At 43.1% G+C, this 7,378-nt stretch overlaps 1 non-coding gene across 1 annotated transcript; it reads left to right on the top strand.

Annotated features, from left to right (window-relative positions):
* The first annotated feature begins 6,164 nt into the window (after positions 1-6,164).
* LOC147420780 (small nucleolar RNA SNORD25) lies at positions 6,165-6,253 on the top strand. The gene has a single exon (XR_015187079.1). It is a non-coding gene; the product is annotated as a small nucleolar RNA SNORD25 (small nucleolar RNA).
* Positions 6,254-7,378: the final 1,125 nt, after the last annotated feature.

Genomic DNA, 7,378 nt, shown 5'->3' with positions numbered 1-7,378 from the left:
ACAACTTCAGGATTTCCTTGGGTCATAAGTCTCCAGATACTAGCAAAAGTTTGGTAAGAATCTGGTAAGGCATCAAGAAAAGTCTGCACAAGGGAACTGTCTGAAATGACTTCACCTGTAGAAATAAGTTGCTCATTGATATCCTTGACACTAGCAAGAAAAGTGTCCATATCATCTTCCTCATGCATAGTCTTCAACTCCAGCCCGGGGGATTCACTCTATATACAAAATAGGACGCCACCTGCGAGCAGACAACTTTGATAAAACCCCTATATACGACTCATATTAGGGAATATGACCCCCCCTTTCTATGCTATATGGCAATCAATGAAGAAAACTATCATACCCCTATCTTACATATAAAATCTAGGTCTCACATGATCTAATGGAGTAAAACTAGTCAAAGAGTGTGTAGCATAGTGACTGGCAATGTACTAAGGAACCACTTATATTGATAATTAGATGTACCCTCAATGTGTCTTAGTTTGACTTTCAAACTATGTGCCCAATCAACTTGCACTCTGGCTACTCTCCAATTCTGACCCATCCAAAACTGGTGTAAATCAACCCTTGACCTGCTCCAAATCAATCCTTATCTATGACTGGCTTGATGCAAAATTTATTGTGTGACAAGATAAATTTTTTTCCCTAAATTCATCCAGGTTCTAGTGCACATTGGTGACCAATTGTTACAAGTAATCAACCTGGGTCAGCTCCCCCCCCCAAATATGATACCCCCCTCTCTTATTTTTCAACTTGGGAATTAAATTATTGGGGGCCTACCCCTAACTTATACACTTATGTAACTTGTAAAAAAACCCCCCTCCCCTGCACTTACATGGTGCGGTAATTTTTCCATGGTGAATCCCCCGGGGACTCCAGCTCTTTACGCAGCAAAGCAATTTTAGCCTCATTGCGACTTGCATAAAGACCAGCCAAAATATCTTTTGTAAAAAATGACAATACTCAAGCGTGCGGAACGACTGCATAAGATTAGCAAGAGTTGATGGGTGTTAAAATTGGCTGGTAAGGTTAGGGAAAATACCACCAAACGCGTTTCGCTCTTAAGAGCTCATCAGTGGTGGTGTTGGTAGAATGTGTTTGTAAGGGAGGGGGAGGAGGTAGGGTCTTATAAAGGGTGCTTGGTTAAGATATTTTGATGGCTAATTTTTTGTTAAAGGAGTGGAATTTAAGATTGAGTACCAGGGTACATGGAGAGGAAAGGTTTTTTGGACTTAAGTACTAGGGTATAGGGAGGAGTTAAGGTGATTTGCAGGTCAACATCCAAGGTACTTGAGTACAAATTTGAGAGTGGGATTTTTTGGAAATGAGAGGGTGGGGTAGAAATGTGCATAAGGGGATTCTTTAGGTAAGAAGGGTATGTAAAAATTAAAGTGGTTCAAAGTGAGCTTCATGAGGGTGGCATAAAGAGTCCGAAGGTAATACAAGGGGAGAGGGGTAAGGAATCAAGTGTTGTTTAACATTTGAGCTATAAGGGGTATAATTTAAGAGGAAAGATGGAAGGAAAATCTGAAAAAAACTGAGAGTTTTTTATCTATAAGGGTTTAAAGTGTAAGAGAAGATACGGAAAAACTGAAAATGCTTTAAGAAACCAAAAGAGTAGACCAGAGGGGTTTGGGGTAGTATGGACGGCATACAGAGGAAAACTTGTGGGGTGAAAAGTTTGTATCAAGGGGGGTGTAAACTATGTACTAGAAGGCTATGAATGTTGGGTCCGGAGGTCCAACGGATGGTAGGTCTAGGGAGGTGGGAAAGATCGGCATCGAGTTGGCAAGCTTTAGAAATGGGATTGCTAATACATTCGGAGGGTATCATTTTTCTAGTGGTGGGTGTGAAGGGAATTTTGAGTACAATGGGTGGATGTTTTGTTATTTTGTGCGAAGGTAGGAGGGGTGAGGTACGATTGAGGTAAGAGACTTTGATAAAAACTTTTGGAAGAAAGTTATCCGGGTAGCCCTTAGCCCGAAGGCGAAGATAGAAAAGGTTGCGAAGGTTGAGGTATCCCTTCAAGGTTTATTCTCGAATAATATACCTTTTGAGCTCTGAGATGATGAAGGCAATCTTTTGATGGGTAGGGTGCCAGGAGATCGAAGGGATGTAGTTGTATGCATTCAAAGGTTTTTGATAGCAGTGGGAGTCCAAGAGGCTAGATGAGGTAAAGCGAGCACCTTTAAAGAATTTGATGTCAAGGATAATGGCACGGGTATGGGAGATGGTACTAGAGATTTTAATGTGTTCTTGAAGAGGTTTACCGTAAGAGTTTAAGAGATGGGCAAGGGTACTGCAGGATCCTTTCCATAATCCAAAAGCATCATCAACATAGCGCTTGAAATAGAGGAGGTTAGGGTTAAGTAAGAGGGGGCAAGAGGTTTCCGAGTGACAAAGGAAGAGACAAGCATATACTATGGCAAAGTTTGAGCCCATGGCGGTGCCTTTGGTTTGTTTCCAAAGTTTTCCTTTAAAGGTGATGTAATGATGCGATAAGACAAGGGAGGCAAGCGAGAGGACAAAATAGGATTTGTGAGGGTCAAAAAAATGAGAGATGATAGATTTGAGAGCGGTGAGGCCTTGAGAAATGGGGATGCTAGGGTATAGGGCTTCTACGTCAAAAGTAAAAAGGAGGGTGTTAGGTGGAAGGGGAAGTTTGTCCAAGTCTTGGATTAGGGTGAGGGAGCTTTGTAGGTGTTGTTTTTGGCAGAGGAGGATTGGATAGAGCTGTACATGGAGCCAAATAGAGGCTTTCTCAAAGAGGTAGCCTTTATAGGAACATATAGGTCGAGAGACGATGGATGGTTTATGCAGTTTCGGGATGAAATAGATAGGACAAGGTTTAGGGGGTTTGTTAAGGGGGGAGAGGATAAAGTTGCATTCAATAGAGGGGAGGGCGGAGCAGGGGAGTGTGATAGAGGAAAGAAGGGAAGCTAAAAAGGCAAAAGGAATGTTAAGGCAAGGCTCATAGGCGGAGCGGTCATTGAGTATATTTTAACACCCATCAACTCTTGCTAATCTTATGCAGTCGTTTCGCACGCTTGAGTATTGTCATTTTTTATAAAAAAACCCCCCTCCCCTGCACTTACATGGTGCAGTAATTTTTCCATGGTGAATCCCCCGGGGACTCCAGCTCTTTACGCAGCAAAGCAATTTTAGCCTCATTGCGACTTGCATAAAGACCAGCCAAAATATCCCAAGCATGTTTTGCAGATTTTACTGAACGAATGTGAGGAACAATGGTGCGCTTCACACGCAACACAATCAATGCATGAGCTTGCGCATCCTTTACATCCCAATGGGATTGTTCTGCCGTACGCAAAACAACTCTAATAGCAGCAAGACTTGCAACATCCTCAACATGCCTACATCCTCAGAACCAGGACATACATCAATGCCCTGCACAATATTCCAGACGCCCTTTGACACAAGAACATGTTGCATCATGTAAGCCCACATAGGGTAATTGTCCCCATCCAATCTGTCCTCATCAGCAAACATCTTGAACACATCTGTGTTGTTGTCAGCCATGGTAAATGTTGCACCTGATGTGAAAACTGCCCGAAAAGAGGAGAAATGAAGTGAGAACATCACGTGCTACATAGCACAAATGGTAGAAGACTGTAAGGCACCTGTTATGCAGAAAACAACACTGACAAAAATTCTGCACAAAATGACAAAAAGCTTGTGCAGTATTGCCAGTAGTGGAAACGGAGGCCAAAATGAGCCCGAATCAAAAATCTAAGTAGACTAAGCTCTACGAGCACTACCAAAATTTTTGTTGACTTGCGAACGCTTGCCAAAGCTCACTGAAATCGAAGAAAATGAGCAGGCGTGTGCTGGAGCTGCTGGCGACTAAGCCCGAGAGGACGCAACCTGCAATTGTTGGAATTAGGGTTGCAAGGAAACACACACAACTTGGAGAAGACAAAGGAAGCTCAAGGCACACAATAGCGAGTGTATTACTTAGTGTGCACTGGAAAGATATATAGCCCTAGAGTGATGGTTCACACACATCACTACCACATGTATATGGTAACATCGTCTTGTATAGTGTCACATGCCTTCAAGACGAAAGCATAGGTGATTGCATATGGAGAGATTCACTCGCTTCATTATTTGCTGAAAACAGCCCAAGGATTCCTAGCACTGCCACATTTGGCAGACATTCGACCAAGGCTGTGCCAAGCATAACATTTTTTTTCCAACAGCCCCTGACTAGCAATATCATCATAAGTTTTTTTGTCCATCTTAGCAGCGTCTTCTAAATTGCCACATGCCTTCAAGATGATGTAAGCATAGGTTATTGCATCTGGAGATTTGCACTCCTTTGCATTAGCTGAAAATAGTCCATAGCTTCCTGCTCCTGTTTAGCGTATCCAACAATCAGTGCATTCTCGATATCAATGTCTTGCATAGTGACACCCTAGGGCGGTCACTTTTTAGAATGTGTATGATATCACGTGAGTTAACCGGAGAGGATTATTAAAAGACCAAAATGTATAAAAATGTATACATACAGAGGGGGGTGGGGTTTTTTTAAATAGGCTCACAGTGTAAGTATAGTATGTATATTGGGGTATTATTAATTACCTCTTGAACGCACGTGATACAGGGTTCTTTTGATAAGTGACTGCCCCGGGAGTGACATGTGCCTTTAGAATGCAAGCATATGTGTTTGCATCTAGAGAGATGCCATCTCTTTGCATCTGCTAAAAACAACTCAGAGGTTGTTGGCCCTATCCTTGTCGAGCCTATCTTGCAATCAATGCGTTGTAAGGAACGACATTCCGGACAAAAAGCTCGATGGCACTCCAAGAGACGACATTCCAGACAGAAAGCACTTGAAGTAAGTTTTGTGCTTTTTGAGATGCACCACATTTGGCCTACATGTCGACCAAGATAGTGCCAAGCACGATGTTTCTTCTAAACGACTTCTAACTAACAATATCATCATGAATATTTTGGTCCATATCAATGTCTTGCATAGAGACACATGCCTTAAGAATGCAAGCATAGGTGTTTGCATTTGTTCCCGCTGAAAATAGCCCAGAGCTTGTTGGCCCTGTCCTTGTTGGGCATATCCAACAATCAATGCTTTGCAAGGAATGACATTCCTTACAGGTAGTTCATGCACTCCAAGAGACGACATCTAGACAAAAAATGCCTAGAGCAAGTTTTGTGCTTTTAGAAGTACACCACACATTCGAGATGCGAATAAGGCAGTGCCAGGCACGATTCTTTTCCTGAACGAATCCTGACTTACATTATCATCATGAATATTTTGGTCCATATGAGCATCTTGCATAGTGCCACATGCCTTCACAGTGCAAGCATAGCTGTTTACATCTGGAGAGATGCCGTCTCTTTGCATCCGCTAAAAACAACTCAGAGGTAGCGGGTTGCAGGGAATGAAATTTCAAAAGCTCATCATGCACTTTTCAGAGCCATTTGAAATATTAAACATACATGTCAACCAATCAACAACATCTCATGTAATGTCACATGCCTTTAAGATGCAAGTGCATGTAGGTTACTGCATCTGGAGAGATGGCCATCTCTTTGCATCTATTGAAAACAGCCCAACGCTTCCTGGCCTTGTCCCTGTTGGGCAAACCCCGCAATCAATGCACTCCAAGAGACGACATTCCGGACAAGAAGTTCCCGAAGCAGGTTTGTGAATTCAGAAGTACACCACATTTGGCATACATGTCAACCAGTCGACCAAGGCAATATCAAGCATAAAAGCGTAGGTGATTGCATCTTGAGGGATGGCTCTCTCTTCTCACACGTTGAAAACAGCCCATAGATTCCTAGCCATGCCGGTCACTGTTGGGCATATCCTGCAATCTACAATCAGTGCGTTAGAAGGACACAATAAATTGAGAGCAACGCAGATTGAGATTGAAAAGCAATGATCATGGCAGCAATCGGGTCGTACGATTGGCAGTAATTGCAAGTCAAATTATTGCTCTACGTGGATGAGCGTGCATAATTTGAGAAAAAGGGCCTTAGGCTCACCAAGTTTATTTTTTGTTTTTTCGCGGAGCTGTTAGGATCTGGGCTTTGTCCGGGCAGTAGGTGTGAAAGTTTTGGCACAACTAGGGCTACACATATAAACGCGCTGTCTGCTTTCTGGGGGATCTATGAAGAAGCAGCACGGTGATGAGTCAATTGTATCGCATCAGCGACGAGTTGCGGACATGATCGCAAAATCTAAGAACATCTAAGGGACTGAGTGCTGCTGCCCCCCCACCCCCCCCCCCCCCCCCCCCCCCCCCCCCCCCCCACAGAGAGAGAGAGAGAGAGAGAGAGAGAGAGAGAGAGAGAGAGAGAGAGACACGCTGGTGTGTGTGTGTGTGTGTGTGTGTGTGAAGCATAGAGAGGACTCGGCTTCGATGATGAGGTATGTCTATTAATATCTGAATATCCACTGCGTGATGTAGCAGCACATAATCAATCGTATTCGTACTGTCTGAGAAGTCCGTTCGCGGGTTCTGCGAGTCGCACGGTGTGCGCGTCCGGTCGATCCCTCACGTGCTGAGAAAAGCTCGTAGCAGAATTTATGTGCAGACCGAACGTCTTTTATTCACTCATGTTTTTTCTATCTGTTGATTCCGTCGAGAAGTTCTGCTACTCTTCAAGCCTCCATTTTCTGTTACATTGACATTATTTCCTCGTCTAAATTTATTCTATTCCCAATAAAGAGGGGTTAGTAACAATACAAATGTCAGTGAATTGAAGGCTTCATTGAAGCTTAATTGCCACAAGAAGATTTAGAAATTTTATCATGTAGGAAAACGGAGTCTTTTCTAGTGTTTTTCATACAATGATTAACACCTCGAGATATGCCTCGAGAGGCGTTGCATACCTAGCAAGGTACGATTGGGGGCAAGGGATCGCCGTCGTCCCCATTAGGTCGGTGGTCCCCTATCCCCAATTGTACCTAGGTAGGTATGCAGTGCCTCCCTCACAGGATTTCATGATGTTGAGGTAAGTCACAATGTGGGAATTTGTGCAGAACTTCTTGTGTGACTTGTTAGTTTTGCCATGTCGAAATTTTTGTGGCTCAATTATTTGAAAGATTGTAGGCTAAGTGAAACTCACTATGTATATTAGAGGGATGTTTTTTTTTTAATATTAAGGGGAAACCATACGGTAGCACAGACGTTTTGAAAGGAAAAACGAGGACTTAGGAGCACATACATCGAGGGGAAGGAAAAAGGTTAATGCTAGGTGTGGAAAAATGCACAGAGGAAGATTGTTTTTTGTTCTCGCAGCTAAGGTGGGAAAAGTGCAAGTTTTGAAATGAAAAACGAGGACTCAAGAACATACACATCGAGGGGAAGAAAAAAGGTCGATGCTAGCT

This window comes from Adiantum capillus-veneris, chromosome 28 (assembly GCF_014529385.1).
Source record: "Adiantum capillus-veneris isolate H3 chromosome 28, ASM1452938v2, whole genome shotgun sequence".
NCBI lineage: Eukaryota > Viridiplantae > Streptophyta > Polypodiopsida > Polypodiales > Pteridaceae > Adiantum > Adiantum capillus-veneris.
The sequence above is the reverse complement of the archived record's forward strand: the minus strand, read 5'-3'. Positions and strand labels throughout refer to the sequence as shown.